We start from the raw sequence: 16,359 nt of genomic DNA on the forward strand, positions 1-16,359 counted from the left end.
CACGGCCCTCAAACACATCTCCTTGATGTTCCGAACATAGTCCAAACTAGAGGAGAAAAAGAAAAGACACCAACTTCCTGGTCCATATGATTGGCTGAGGCACAAACACAACCATAGATTAACTTGCTCACTCTACAGAATTACAAATATTTAGCATATACTCAGAAGTATGCGGAGTATGGCATCCATTCCCTCCTTGTACCAACTACTTACATAGCACAGGGTTGATGTACCCACCTTCTTGATAAACACACTGAGGCTTATAACAAGCAGGTGACATATGGGTAGCCACTATGTAGTAGGTTTTCACATTAACATCAATGTGCTGCCCCTTTACAACATGTATCCCTCTGTGCATGTGCATTCAAGGGCTTAAGAAACCAGTGACTGCCGGGCAGTGGTGGCGTACGCCTTTAATCCCAGCACTCGGGAGGCAGAGGCAGGCGGATTTCTGAGTTTGAGGCCAGGTTGGTCTACAGAGTGAGTTCCAGGACAGCCAAGGCTACACAGAGAGACTGTCTGGGGGGGGGGGGGGGGGGCGCAGGGGGGGGGAGAAAGAAAGAAAGAAAGAAAGAAAGAAAGAAAGAAAGAAAGAAAGAAAGAAAGAAAGGAAGGAAGGAAGGAAGGAAGGAAGGAAGGAAGGAAGGAAGGAAGAAAGGAAGAAAGGAAGAAAGAAAGAAAGAAAGAAAGGAAGAAAGAAAGAAAGAAAAAGAAACCCATGGCTGGGTGTGGTGGCACACACCTTTGATCCCAGCACTCAGGAGGCAGAGGCAGGCGGATCTTTGAGCTGGAGGCCAGCCTGGTCTACAGAGTAAATCCTAGGACAGCCAGGACTACACCCTATCTTGAAAAAACATTTTCTTTAAAAAAAAAAAAAGCTGCGTAGGTACTCTGGAGACAGAGGTAGGTGGATCACTGGATTCGAGGCCAGTTTGGGCTACACAGTGAGTTAGAGAGTTCCAGAAGAGCCAGAGCTACACAGAAACACACACACACAATTTAAAACAAAACAAACAAACAAAACCCCACTTCTAAAAACAAACAAAAGAATGAAAGGCAGCTACACACAGTACAAACCATCCTTTGGAGGAACACAGTTCTATCAATGCTGACAAACACATTCGGAGCCTGCTCCAGCTTTTTGAGTATTTAGCTCTGACTTCTCAAAAATGCACTACACAAAGTGATGTGAGGTTGGAGAAGCGGTCTACCATTACAGGCTAGGCTCACAGCCATAAAATAATGTGGCACAGAGGACCCAATAGCACAAGATTAATATTGGCTTCCCTTTCTAAAGCTGAAAGTCTCCATTCGGCCAGAAGGAAAAAACACAGAATTGAACAAAAATATCTAGTCTCTAAGGATAGGAAATCAATTCACACAACATCTGCAAGGCATGGGTCTCAAAATACCAAGATCTTGTGTCCTCGTTAATGCAACTGAACCTCCTTCACCAAGGGGACAGGGTCCTGCCTCCCCCTCCCCCTCCCATATGTAACCATTTACCAATTGTTTAATTTAAACTGTGCACTGAGCTCCAGGATTGCGAAGTCTCCTCCTACAAGGAGGCCACCCCTAACCACCTGTGCAAGCTAAAACCACAGAACCTTACGTAGTCTCCAGAAAGCTTGGCTATCACCCACACAGTATGTCTACGTGCCCTTACTCTGTCAATGATCACAACTTCTAAAGACTTTCTTTAAACTGAATTGCAGACGCTTATGTAAAAATGGGAGAGTGATAATTCAAAGAAAACAAAGTCAGAAATGGATTACAACAACTGAAGGATGGCCTAGCACCTTCAAACTAGACCAATAAAACTTCAAACAGAAAATGGTTAGAAACCTCACTAAAGCATGTGGTAATGTTTATAAATGGGGTGGGACAGTGGGTGGCAGAGCAGAGTGATCACTAAACCCCAGTTCTGTGACCCTCAAACTTCAGAAGACCTGAGGTGATCCTGGCTATGAAAACAACAAATTCTTGGGGCTCACACAAACTGTCAACTGAGACAGTTGCTGGGGACTGGGCAGCTCCAGTACTCAGCCATACTCTAAAGTCATTCCACTGATGGCCATACCAGGACCACACTTATAGCTAAGACATGACACCCCGAAGACTGGCATAATAATTCCAGACACTTAGAGGCCTAGGATGTAACTTAGTTGGTAGAGTGCTTGCCTAATTTGCATAGAGCCCTAGGTTCAAACCTAACAACATACAAAGTGGGGGTGGTGGCCCATGTCTGAAATCTCAGCCCCCAGAAGGTAGAAACATTAAGCTGATTGATGGCCCAAGTTTAAAGTCACTCTTAGCTGAACAGTGATTTTCAAGCCTGCCATGGATTTGAGACTGTCTCAGAGAGGGTGGAGGGGCTAGCCATTGGTCCTGAATATGGCTTCTAATTTATAAGCTAATAGCAAAACTCAGAAATGTTTTCACTCTTCAAGGAGATTGTAAATACTGACAGAGAACTACACAAGGACAATATTTTACTAATAGGGCTGCCAGCTCTCCATACAGTCACTGTAGTTTAAGTCCTACCTTATCCCTGCTGCTAGAAAATTTTAAAGAGGCAAAACCCAGTTGCCACATTTAAATGTCTTTCTGCAGGTGACTTCAGCACCCACAGAATTAAGCACATTTTCATTAATACACTTATGTCCTATAACAGTAAATTGTCACAAAACTTTAAAATGTTTACACATAATATTATGACGATTATATACATTACAATATATACATAAATGAATGGAGGAGTATGTGCACCTGAGAGCAGATGCCCACAGAGGCCAGAAGAGAGAGTTATATCCATCCCGTGGAACTGCAATTACAGGCAGCTGTGAGTCACCTAACATGGGTGCTAAGAACCCAACCCAGGTCCTCTGCAACAGAAGTCCTCAGCCTATCCCAGGGCTACCTCTCCAGCAACAGAAGTCCTCAGCCTATCTATCCCAGGGCTACCTCTCCAGCCCCCATCACAATATTTCTTGTTCCATCTTCCTGAAGGTTGTTTTTGTTTGTTTGTTTGTTTTGATTTTTTTTTTGGGTTTTTTTTTTTTTTTCGAGACAGGGATTCTCTGTATAGCTCTGGCTGTCCTGGAACTCACTTTGTAGACCAGACTGGCCTCGAACTCAGAAATCCACCTGCCTCTGCCTCCCAAGTGCTGGGATTAAAGGCGTGCGCCACCACACCCGGCTGTTTTGATTTTTTTTGCTTTAATAAAGCATGAAGCATTTATTTGCATTTGAAGCATCCTGATTTATCTCCACCCTGGAGTGTGATGAGGATCTATGTAAGATAGAAAATTCACAAGATCTTTTTTTTTTCTTCCATTTACTGAACCTAGAATTTTCATTAGCACAACCTGAGTAGCCAAAGGCCCTGTCCATAGTCCATAGAATACAGGGCAGAGCAGGGGCTTGGGATATGGCTGAGTTGGTAGAGCACTCGTCTCTGCCTAGCATGCTGAGTTCCATCCCCAGTACCACATAGAACCAGTTGTGGTGGCTCACTCCAGCAATTGCGGGCCCTGGGAAGTGAAGGCAGGAAGATCAGAAGTTCAGGGTCATCCTCAGCTACATAGAGAGCTCCAGTCCAGCCTGGGCTACATGAAACTGTGTCTCTCATTAGATCAGCATCAGCTTGATCTAATCCACACAGAGTTTTCTCCCTTCCAGTGATAGTCTGTCTCTCTGTCTCTCTCTGTATCTGTATCTCTCTCTCTCTCTCTCTCTCTCTCTCTCTCTCTCTCTCTCTCTCACACACACACACACACACACACACACACACACACATCTGCTACTGCCTCACAGGCAGGGGGGGGGGGGATTTTAAAAGTCAAATGACAACTTGGTAATTCTTTCCTTATCTCTGAGAAACAATGTTCCTATCTAAGTGTATCAAAATCTCCAGGGGAAACAAGAAAAGGTACAGATTCCTTGGTTGAAGTCTCAGCTAGATTCATAAGTATCCAACAAGGCCTCCCACGTTGAAATTTTCAATGAGTTTCCCAGGAGACAATTATTCATGTCAAGGATGGAGACACAGGTGATAGGGGATATGCTAGTAAATGGAGAAGACCTGAGTTAGAGTCAAACTCACACAACATTCAGCAAAAAGACCTTGCTGTATCTCTGCTTTCTCAGAGTCTGATGAGAACACCTGCCTCCCACAGTTGTCATGGCAACCAGCTTGCAAGGTCTTAGGAAGATGCAAAGAGACAGGTGCAGGGCAATGGCACCCATAGGTGCAAGACTCCAGAGTGAAGGACCCCCCAGCTCTTTAGCCTGAAAATGGAATTAACCATCATGGCACATTCAGATTCTGAAACAGAAATCTGTTCGATCATCTGTACTTGCTAGGTATGGGTTGAACAATGTTCTACTCTTAATGTACCTAATGTGACTCTATTTAGAAATAAGGTTTTCACAGAGACAATGGGGTTGAAATATGACCGTTTAGGTGATCCCTAATTCAATGTCAGGTGTGTTATAAACAGGGGACATTTGGGGACAGAAACAGCAGATAAAGGGATGAAGGTATGAAGACAAGAGCACAGAGAGGGCATGGAGAGGCTGAGCAGAGGTCTCAATAGACATGGCCCTCAAAATGAACTTCTGAACTCTGGAACTGCAGGAACACATCTGGTTTTTAAGCCATTCAGTGTGCAGAGCTTTGTCACAATAGCCATGGCAAACTCAAAAGAAAAATGCCATCTTCCCCCACACACTTTTTTTTCTCCAGAACATTTGGTCCACGCTTTGCAGATTCCACTGGGCTTGACCATAAAGTTCCAAGAAAACTCTTTCTAAGGCACATCCAAGGGCCAGATGGGTAGCAAGGGAGAACATGGTACCTGCAGGCTCTGCTGTGCAATCTTGACCTGTATCTACTGTCACAAGATAAGACAGCCCCAACAGCCACAAGTTCACCAGCAAGAAGCAGGCAATGCCCTTAGGAACTGTCAATCCACCTCTGCACAGCCAGGCTCACACCTCTTGCTCCCTTCCCATTCCCACCACAGCAGCACTCGGCCAGCATCTGGTCACCCACCACCTTGCTGGGGAGCTGGTTAAAGCCGCCTGAGCCACCTCTAACACTCACCTTGGAGCTCTACCATCAGGCCCCAAGGAGCAATTTTCCCAAGCTGAGCTGAGCTTTCCCTCTTACCTAAGTAGGACAAAACACACTGGAGAAAGAGGCCAGAAAATTCCCCCAAAGAAAATCAAAGGCTGTTTCAGTATGTATTTAAGGTGGGAGGCTACATGTGTAGGAATGCTGTAGAACTGCTGCCCAGTGAGATAGATAGCTGTCCTAACCTCCCAGAGGAGCTAAGTCTGTCCCTTATGCCCTGCAGGGGCCTGTCCAGTCCTGTGGCTGCCCTGACCTCCTCCACTCTCTTCTCTAACACTCTCTCCTCTTCTCTAGGAGTCTCCCCTCAGAGACTCAAGGTGGGGAGGTGGGTGGGAAGGAGCATGCCTTAGGAGAAGGTCCAGTAGCTCATCCTAAGAAAAGAAGAAAGCTCGTGGCAATGGAGTCTCATCACCAACTCACCTGTGTGTGTGTGTGTGTGTGTGTGTGTGTGTGTGTGTGTGTGTGTGTATGTGTTTTCCTGGGTACACATGCACGTCTGTATATATACTTATGCACATGTATGTAAAAACCATGAATATTGACTTTTCTCTCTCTCTCTCTCTCTTTTTTTTTTTTTTTTTTTTTTTGAGTCAGGGTTTCTCACTGGCCTGGAACCAGCCCAGTAAGCTAGGCTTGACTGACAGGCGAGTCCCAAGGATCCTCCTGTCTCTACCTCGACACTGCTGGAATTAAAAGCATTTGCCACTCACTATATCCAGCCTTTTAAAGGTTGGCTCTGGGGATCAAATTCAGGACTTCATCCTTGAAAGAAAGGGACTTTACCAAATGAACTGTAACTGTCACCCTAGGCTCTTTTGTCTTTTGGTACACTTCCCTGGAACTAGGCTGAAATGTCCTACAAAGACATCTGCCTTCCCCATTGGATGCTAAATCCTAGTGCTCTGTGACTATACTTCAGCTGCCTTGCCTGACATCTTACCACAGGGTAGCTCCTTGAACTCCATTACACATGGGGAGGGCTTGGAATGACAAGTGCTAGGCCAGTTGAAAGCCCTTCAAGGAGAACATTAAGCCTCTTAAAGTGGCCTCTGTATAATCTCTCCAACCTGGGAATAATCCACACTCTCCGTGGAAGACCTGCCACGAATGACCCTAGGCCATATTTAGGAAATGGCTTCACTCAAATCAAATATGAACTAGACACAGGTGCCAGGTCATTAACCAGGCAGTCCTGAGGCAAGGCAAGCAGGAGGAGAAGAATGTTTTCACTGAAGCATGCCAAGCCTTGAGACTCCTTAGCCTGGATCCCCAGCACAGCAGCAGTGGGGAAGATACAGGGAACTGCCCCTCCCAGATGCCCAGATGCAGGAACTGACTCCCCACCCCCAGTCCCCAAGCCAGACTTAGAAGAGGAGGGAGCTGGCTCCCCACTGGTCAAGTGGGCTCTGGGGATGAGTGATTCAAGGACACTGAGGTCAATGGCAAACATTTCAGACAAGTCAATTTGTCATCTTCAACCCAGCGTCAAAAATTACCAAGAAGACTGCTTAAGTGGTTCCTCTTCACAGAGATAAAAATGAGAGAGGCAGCCATTTGTCTCCCTCCAGCCATCCTTGGCAGGTACTTCCTATCACTCAACAAGTATTTAACAAGGGTGTGACTACCAGTAACAGTACCTGAGCCCCTCATTCCCAGCACAAGACTTCCAACTACTGCATCCTGATACAAAATCCGAAACGGACGAATGGCTCATCCAAGGCTAACTCTGGAAGCAGGAAGAGCCCGTCACTCATTAGAATTTTGGGGGTGTTTGCTATATGTCAGACATTCATTGTTGCAGACACATGGGGACCCAGTGGCAGAGTCGGGGGGGGGGCTGTCTGTGTGTGTGTGTGTGTGTGTATTGTTTGTCTATTTCACTATGAACCCTGGATAACCTGGAACTCCACACATAGACAAGGCTAGCCTGAAACTCCAAACCTAGCCAGGGCTTAAATTTTAGGTGTGATCCACCACATGTAGCCTTTATAAAATTTATTTTATTATTTATTTATAATCTTGAGTCTATGTGCCCATGTGCACATGTGTGTGTGTGGTGGGGGGGGGGGGGGGGGGAGGGTGTCCCTTTGAAGGTCAGCCTGGTGTTGGATCCTCTGGACCTGGAGTCACAGGCAGCTGTGAGTCACAAAATACAGGTACTGAGAACCAAACTCCAGTCCTCTGAAAGACCTGCAAACGCTCTCAACACTGACCCACCTTTCCAGCCCCAGTGCACTCCTGTTCTGGGACAGGGTCTCTCTCACTAGACAGGAAGCTTCAGGAGTAAAGCTAGACTGATTGATTGGCCAACGAGACCCAAGAATCCCTGTGCCCACCTCCCCAGCACCACAGCACCACGCCCAACTTTACATGGGAAACAGGGAGTGGAACTCGGGTCCTCACACCTATGCATTGAATACTTCCCAGACTAGGCAATCTCCGAAGTCCTTGGAGCTTATATGCCAAAGACCAGGTAAGATCTCATGCAATGTCAAAGCGACAGGGATTCAAGAAAAGAGAAAAAGCCCAAGGCATAAGAAAGGATACCACTGTGACTCTCAGGATCTGAGATTACTGAAGACTCCAAAAAGAAGTATTTTGTGAAACCACATTTCCGGCTTCCAGAAGCCAGAAAGAATAAATCAAACAAGAATGCTGGAGTCAGAGCAGCCAGGGGCAGATTCAGTTGGTGTAGAGAATGTTCCAGACAGGAGGCAATCAGCTGACTAAATTACGTAGAGAGGCTGCAGATACTGAGAGAGCACCCCTGGACTCACTCTTCAAATGCCGCTGATACCTTAGGAAATGTTTCTTTGAGCCCCATGTGGTGGCACACACCTTTGACTCCAAGACTCTAGAGGCAGAGGCAGGTGGCTCTCTTTGAGTCCGAGCACAGCCTGGTCTATAGAGCAAGTTCCAGGACAGCTAGAGCTACACAGAGAAACCACATTTCAAACAATAACAACAACAAAAAGGTTTCTTTGGAGTTTTTGTTTTAAAGATTTGTTTGTTCGTTTGTTTTTTAACTGTGCATGTGTGTGTGGTTTGTGTACCTTGAGTACAGGTTCTCATGGTGTCCAGAAGACGATATCGGACGACCGGAAACTGAGTTAGAGGTGGTAAGCTGTAGGTGCTAAGAACCAAGTTTGCTTCCTCTACAAAAGCGCCTGAGCTCTCTCTGTTCCCTTGAGAAGAGTTTGGTCACAAGGGGTAGGGTGAAGGCAGAGTACACTGGGAGAACAAAATGAGTGGGGAGGCTCATGCCTTTGATCCCAGCACTTAGGAGACAGAGGTAGGTAAGTCTCTCTAAGTTCAAAGCCAGCCTGGTTTATACAGCAAGTTTGAGGCCAGCCAAGGAATATATAGTGAGTTCCTATTTAAAAAATAAAAATATGTGAGTACAGAGGAGATAATACATAAATAAATTAACAAATAAATAAATAAATAAAAATAAAACAGAACATGACAACTCTTTCAAAAAAAAAAATGTTTTGCTGAAGGGCTGGAGAGATGGCTTAAAAGCAAGCACATTTTGCTCTTACAGAGGACCCCGGTTCAGTTTCCAGTACCCACTTGGTAGATCACAACCCCCTATATAACTCCAGTTCCCCTCTGGCCTCTGTAGGCACAAGGCACACAAATAGTGCTCAGACATACATGTAGATAAAACACTCATACACAGAACATAAAATAAAAGTGGTTTTTCTCCTAGTATCTGCTAAGAAGGGAGAGCAAAGAAATGGGAGATGAATGGCTAAGATACAAAGTCAAGGGATGCTGCTGCCACCGCTGCTGCTTTTTTGCCTAAGATGAAGATGTCAGAGCATCTCCTGTGAAGATAATCCATCAGCGAGGGACTCTGATAATGTGGAGGGGGAAGGAGACAGCTGCAGAAGTGCAGAGAGCATGAACTCCAGGGAGGACGTGGACTCCTCAGTAGTCAGTCAACTGCTTCAGTGCAGGAATCAGGTAAACCAAGTCACCGGCTGACAGCAACTTCACACTAATAAAGCACAGTGGGTCTGCCAGCATCAGGAGGCTCGCTGGGATTCAGTCATACATCAAGAGCACAGCAGTGCAGATGGCCCAGTGGCTTTGCCACCCAGGCTCATTAGTGAGGCAAAGCAGAGGGTGGGTCCAATCAAGGGCTGGGTACTCAGCAAAATGAGAGCAAGGGCAAGGGTCATGGAGGTTGGGGATGTTCAGGAACCAGAACTGGGTACAGAGGATGGAGGACAGGAATGGGAGTCTTCTAAATAAATAAATAATAAATAATAAAGTAAGGCTCTGTACTTGATTTATTTTTCATATATGTATATGAGTTTTGGTTTTGGTTTGATTTTTTTTTTTTTTTTTTTTTGCCAGCATGTGTATGTGTGCATATCTGGTACCTGCAATGGCCAGAAGAATGGAGTCAGATCCACCAGAAACAGAATTACAGATAGTTATAAGCTGCCACATGGGTGCTAGGAGCAGAGCCTCAGCAAGCGCAGCCAGTGCTCTTAACCTTTGAGCCACCTCTCCTGCCCACCTTCTGCTTCTGTTCTGGGAGTTGCCAGTACTCCCTTTGTGCATCCTATGATAGGTCTGGGCTCCAAAACTGGTCAATCACACTTATCGGCCCACCCCCCACCCCCCCACCCCCAGCCCCCCACACACACACCTTATCTACTAGATAAACACAAAACAAGAGCACTGCCCTCTAGGGATGAAACGCGTGGGGTGAGGGCAGGGTTACTTATCAGAGCAGCAAGATAAGCCTCCAAGAGCTTCTGCAGGACAAAGGCATGGAAGTCACAGAAGATTCCATTAGTTAAAGTCTACTGTGGAAGAGTCAAAAGACAACGCAAATGCTTGTGAGCTGCTCGAGGCTTTGGAACAGTGTCAGTTGGAACTGTTGATTAAGAGCAAAACAAAATGTGAAGGGCTGACGCTGACTTTGAAAATGCACTGTGAAATGGGCTGCAAAAGAGCCTGGTCTTAATTCCTAGCTCAAGGCAACCCGTGAAGAAAGGTTCTAAGGACCATGTGACTTGTACTCAGCTTGTCCATCTTCAGGGAGATGGCAAGTGCCAGGAAGTCAGAGACTGCCAGAGCCTTTCACTTCTGCTTTACCCTCGGAGCGACTGCCTTACCTTGTGAGTGGTGCCTGTTTACTGGGAAGGGGAGCAGCAGAGGCATTTGGAAGAGTTCAACTTCAGGGAGAACATCTGGTTAAACCCACCACTTATCCCCATTATTTGTAATAGTTGTGTTTGGCTTATGTTTTAGCTAGTCTTGTTATTAAATATAAAAGCAATAGGATTACAAAGTTCTGGATGGGGTAAATACTGTAATTAAAAAGGCACCAGTTGGGTTTGTTAAACTATAATTCTAGAATGCCAGCCTCCTTGTTATGTTTTTCTTCTTGCCTTTAAACATTTTTTGTACCTAATAAAAATTGTTTTTGAATGATTTAACTGGTTTTAGTACTTCCTGCTAGTCAAACACCACCCAAAATCCCCAAGAAAATATTCGGACTCAAAAATTCTGGAGCAAGAATGTCACAGATCACAAGTCCCAGACACCATCCTAAGAGCCTGGGAATGCAGCAAGCACACACCACCTGTCACATGGCCTGGTAAACTGATAGGCAACTTTCCAACTCACAAAGGCACTTTTCTAGCCCTTTTGAAGTTACAAAATATTACAAAAAAAATCAGGCACTTTGATCAAGCTATGAAGTTACGACAGTAAGAACCAGGCAAGAGACAGTAAAGCCTGGTTAATAATACCTGATGAAAGAGGCACACAGAATTCACTAAATATTAAGGTAGTACCATTGAGATTAAATATTAGAAGGCCTGAAATAAAACATCTCTGGAGTTGATGAGATGACACAGATGGTTGGTAAAGGGCACTGGCCACAAAACCTAATGACCTGAATTCAATCCCAGGGAGCCACATAGTGGAAAACCTGACTCCTCTGACCTCTAAATAAGGTGCCTATGGCTTTTCCCGACCCACCTGCACGAGTACACACACACAAATAGATAGATAGATAGATAGATAGATAGATAGATAGATAGATAGATAGACAGACAGACAGGCAGACAGATGAATATGATTTTTAAAAACTTTTTAAAAGCTCCTTTAAATTAACTTTCATTGCATCACATCTAAAAGCTGTGCAAAAAAATATATGCAGCACACATACAGAAGAGCTCCTTGGGTAAAGGCACTTACAGCTTTTGCAGAGGATACAGATTTGGTTGCCAGCATCCACGTTGTGGTTCACAACCACCTACAACTCTAGTTACCATGGGATCCAACCCCCTCTTCTGGCCTCTGCACACAGGTGGCAGGCACATGCACATAAAAATAAATAAATTTAAAATGCCCTCTAGGGAACAATGTTGGCAAACAAACCTGGGCAAGGTGGATTTTTAAACGTACATGTAGCCTACAATGTACTGAATAACTACTCATGGGGATGGAGTTTGGAATTTTTTACTTCTCCCTTGGAGATACAAAGTCTGAAACACAAAGCCAAAGCTGAGAGAGACCAGCAGGATCCCTTAGAACTTCCTACATAAATGAAAAGGTGTACAGAGGTATGGGGTAGACAGTGGCTAAGAACCCTCCGTTTCTGGGATTCAGTGTGCCACCTCTGAGCTAAGTCCAGAAAAGTCAATGTGATTTAAAGGGGGAGTGGGGAGGGAGGGTTCATCAGCTAATTCTCACCAACATCAGCTATTCTAATTTTGGACAACTGTTATCTGGAACTTTTCCACTCTTCTAGGGTTCAAATTAAAAGGGAGAAAAGCATTCCTGCATGCACACGTGTACTGGCCTTCTCACAGCCAATGGTCATAGCCACCCTTCCTTCTCACTTTCTGCACAAGATCCCCACGGAGAGGAACAAGGAAGGTAAAACCATTGAAAGGGTAACTTTCACACTGTGGCACTTAATGAAGCATATGGGCAACTACTGACGCCAGGGGCTACATCTCCTTCACAAAAGTCTCTCCTCTCCCCAGACACACACACCCCATTAGGTGTCTTTGGTCCTTCCCGAAATCTCTTCCAATGATGAAGACCCCAAGTGCTGACAGGACCTCTCTACTGTGAAGCTGTTTGATTAAGACACCAAGGAGAAAAGCTAACACATTCCTGCACTCAGCCAATCACAGGTCAGCAAACACACTCTGCCCTACCCCCTTCACAAAAAATCCAGAGGTCACTTTGTATGTACAGAAGTAAAGATTCCCCCACGGGTCCACTTCTAAAACCATCCGGGAGCTAAAACATAGAGAATGTAATTCCCTCGCCCAGGAGCTTCAGAATCTAAACTGTCACTATGAGTACCAAGGTGCTCGTAATTACGTGTTCCGGGGTGCGCTTCCTCGGAACACCATCCTACTACTATTATCTTTGTGTCCCCCTACAACATTAAACACTTCAGCTCACTCCTCTTCCCGTTCTCTGGAAATAACCCGGACTTAGTTTTCATTAACACAGCCTCCTCTCCTTCCACCTCTGCCCCATCCCCAACAGCAAGAAAACAAGTTCTCCCACGTGTCACCTGAAGCCCCGACTTCGGGAAACGCACCCCTTTCCTCCACTATCCCCGCGCCAGAGAGAGCCCTGCAAACAGCCTGTCGCCTGCACAAGCTAGGAAACGACAGGAGGCTTCAGGCTGATCCACATAAGCCAGGCCCTTGGCCCATCTACGAACTTACTTGCTTTCTCTCCAGCCTTGAGTGAGCCCCAGCGCCAGGTGGAGCACCCCGCAAGCCCTGGTGCTGGGGAGCGGGATGGGGTGGGGGGTGGGGGTTACTGAAGCGAACGCTCAGTAACGTGCGCAGGCCAGGGAGAGGCTGTGCGCGCAGCTCCGGCAGAGCGCTGGCGGCAGTAGCTTGGGGAAAAGAGGGGCGTGTGCTCTGCGCCAAGCAGCCCCAAGCGCTACGGATTCCCCTGCTCTGTGACACCCGCGAGCCACATGCATCGGTCCCCTGCACCGCTCTTCGCCGCCCCCCCCCCCACCCGGGACCCAGCCTAGAAAGACCTGGGCGACGCGCTGCAGTCCGCGCGCCCTTGTGGGGACAGCCGCCTCTTAGCTCGCCCGGGCGCGCAAACTTTCCCAACGACAATCGCTCCGGCTTCCCCCGGGGGCTTCGGAAAGTGGGCGCCCCCCCCCAGCTTCTGTAAAAACCCACTGAAAATATGGCGCCCTCGAACGTCGTTCCTTGGGCCCCGAAATGCCAGTCTCCCGATCCCTCCCGATCCCCGCCGGCGCGAAATCTCAGCTCCTGAGGGTCGGGAAAGGAGACCAGAGGCGGCCGAGCTGGGTCCAAACCCTGCCCTCGCTCTCTGCCCCGCGCTTTCCCTGAGCGGTCCGCGGCCAGCAGCTGGTTGTTGGCGAGACGGCCAGGGAAAAGGGGGAGTCCTGCAATCTGCAGGTCTCAGAGTCGGGGGCTAGGAAGCATCGCGGGGTATCTTTCTCCACGAGCCGGAACGGGAGACTTGTTTGCAAAGTGGCGCTTTAAGTCGGGGCAGCCAGTGCTGGAATGAAGCCGCTCTGGTCTCCGCCAACTCAGTCGGCGCCAGGGTCACGGCCGGAGTCCAGGGGGCCCCTCGGTGCAGACCGGGCCGCTTTACCGACCCTGTTACTGGAAACCTGAGGACCGAGCCCGGGAGGGGACCAGCTGGCTAAGGCTAGGGATCAGCTCTCTGGCTCCCGCTGCAAGACTGTTTGCAAACCCCGGCAACCGGCTTGAGTGCGGCGAAACCTACATGTGCAATAGACAGGTGCATTCGTTGCAATTTATTTTTCTTTTCTTGCAAAAAAAAAAAAAAAAAAAAAAAAAAAGATACCCTCCTAAGCAATGAAATCTAGAAGCCTGACAGGGTTTTTCTACATTGACATCACTTACGAGATGCAAACCCGAGAAGAAAACCACCCACATATCCCTTCTGGAGATGGGAGGGAAAAGGCACTGGAAATCCCTGCAGCGCGCATGCAGGCTGGAGAGCTGGGCAGCGCCACGCGCCGCGCCTTACCGCGGGGATGCAGCTACTGTCTCATTGCGGAGCGCCAGCCCACGAGTGCAGCCAGCTCCGCTCCCGCTGCGCCGCCGCCGCCGCCGCCGCTGCCGCCGCTGCTGGCTCCGGGCGCGGAACCGGAGCCGAGGGCGAGCGCGAGCGCACGGCCCGCGAGCGCCGGGAGGGCAGGAAGCGCGTCATCACTGGGGGACGGCGCGGCGGAGCTCGCCACCCAGCTCCTGGGTGTCCGCAACCCGGGCGCGGGATGGGGGCACGCGTGGAGCTGTGGTGGGGGTCACGTGTGAGAGGAACAAGGGACACCCTCGGCTGACCCAGAATCTGGGCCCCGCTCTGGAGAGGGATGAGGCGGCAGGGGGACCAGGCTAGCATGAGGCCTCTGAGTCTTCTCAGCGCCGGGACCACGGGCCGGGTCCTGGAGGTTACCAGGTGTGGATCCAGCCATGAGGGTGGCGGGATGGATGCCAGTCACTTGGATTTAAGAAACGACTCTTCCAGGAAGATGGGTAGCAAAATGGGTGTGACTATTGCACTGATTTTTTTTTTTCCGAGACAGCGTCACACTATGTAGACCAGGCTGGACCCAAACTCAAGATACTCCGCCTCCCCGAGTACAGTGATTAAAGACCTTTGCCACCACAGCCGACCGGCTGGGTGGCTTGCTTTATTCATACATTCATTCACTTATGTCTCCATCTATCATGTCCTGGAATTAAGTCACGTATGTATCCCTTGTATTTACATGAGCTAGGGAATGTTGGGATGGCAGGGTACAAAGTGAAAGTTATCCTAGGTACCAGTGTGGGACAGAACAAATCACAAAGCCCCTTTCCTTTAAAATTAGGATGTAGAGAGAAATGCTGAGAGGACAGATAGAATAAACTAACCAAGGTGTTGGTTGGTGAAATTGTGGTTTGTTTTCTCTTTCTGCTTAATTCTACTTTTATTTTAAATTTTTATAATTTTAAAAATTAATAAGAAAAAGCATCGATGTTTATTTTTCCTCAGCCCAATACAGAGTGACCAGGATAGACCCAAAAGTACATAGCAAGTCTCTTCAGTTCCTCAAATGCAACTATAGCAACATTAGTGTCTCTCAGCTTGAAACTGTGGTCACTGTACATCCAAGAGTGAATCAACGTTGTAACATGAACTATCTTTAAGGAGTCCATGGGAGCCTCGAATAAGCCTGGTGTAATGTGAAAACAGTTTAGTCTTAGACCAATGAGTCCAGAAGCCTTGAGGGAGATGGGGTGGCTGTCAAACGACTCTTTCTTAGGGGTCACATATCAGATAACTTATATATCAGATATTTACTTTGCAATTTATAACAGTGGTAAAATTAGTTATGAAGCAGCAACAAAAAATAGTTTTACGATTGGGGGTCAACTGTGTTAAAGGGCCCCAGCATTAAGAAGGTTGAGAAACAAAGTCTTAAGACTAAAACATTGTAACTTAAACTTCCTTTGCATAGAATACACTTTATACATCAAAATCTGCAATCAGAAAACAAATTACTGGGCCACCTGAGGCAGTCCTAAAAGTTGCAGGACAGACTTTTCCCTGCCCCATGAATAAACATTCCTGTTCCCAGACCAGTTTAGACATTGGCTAGGTTAGCAGAATAGAGGTGGCAAGCTATCTCACAGACTTTCAAAGCAAATATTTATTGATTTCATTAAGACCTGCCAAGTTCATTAAATTGATGCTTGCTAAATTGTCCCTTAGTTTACTGAAAATAACAGCCATATTTTTTGTAGTTCAAGATCCAGGTTTCCATAAGAAGAAAGAATGAGGGTAAACTGGTCACAACTAAAGTCGTTTCTCTCTCCCATCTCCCACTTCGCAGGACCCAGTAACTTTCCATCAAAGCTTCTTTTTTCCCCCTTCCAGACAGGTTTTCTCTGTGTAGTTCTGGCTGTCCTGGAACTCAGAGGTCCACTTGCCTCTGCCTCCAGAGAGCTGCGATTAAAGACATGCACTGCCAGCTCCATCAATTATCTCAAAACCAGTTAGTTTGCCTTTCCCCAAACCTGGATTTCAAGGTTTCTATCCTGTAATATATTCTTCTCTCAGTATCTCTACAGTTTCTAGACCCCAGCAGTGAGGTGCTTGCTATTCAATAGATAAGGCAAGCTCAGAGAGCAAGAAGCCTGTCTGCATCCCTGCCTAAAAGCAGT

At 47.1% G+C, this 16,359-nt stretch overlaps 1 protein-coding gene across 4 annotated transcripts in view; it reads right to left on the reverse strand.

Moving 5' to 3' along the window:
* The window catches only part of Tln2 (talin 2), a 425,612-nt gene extending 411,327 nt beyond the window's left edge, over positions 1-14,285 (reverse strand). For 3 of the 4 annotated variants that reach the window (XM_085844756.1, XM_085844751.1, XM_085844753.1), the window contains exon 1: positions 14,180-14,285. The gene's annotated coding sequence lies outside the window, so the exon portion shown is untranslated. Of the gene's footprint in view, positions 1-12,858; positions 12,954-14,179 lie in introns of those variants that run through there. The other variant, XM_085844752.1, reaches the window with a different exon arrangement.
* Positions 14,286-16,359: the final 2,074 nt, after the last annotated feature.

Source organism: Mus caroli, unplaced genomic scaffold, assembly GCF_978045245.1.
Source record: "Mus caroli unplaced genomic scaffold, Mus_caroli_1 scaffold_11, whole genome shotgun sequence".
NCBI lineage: Eukaryota > Metazoa > Chordata > Mammalia > Rodentia > Muridae > Mus > Mus caroli.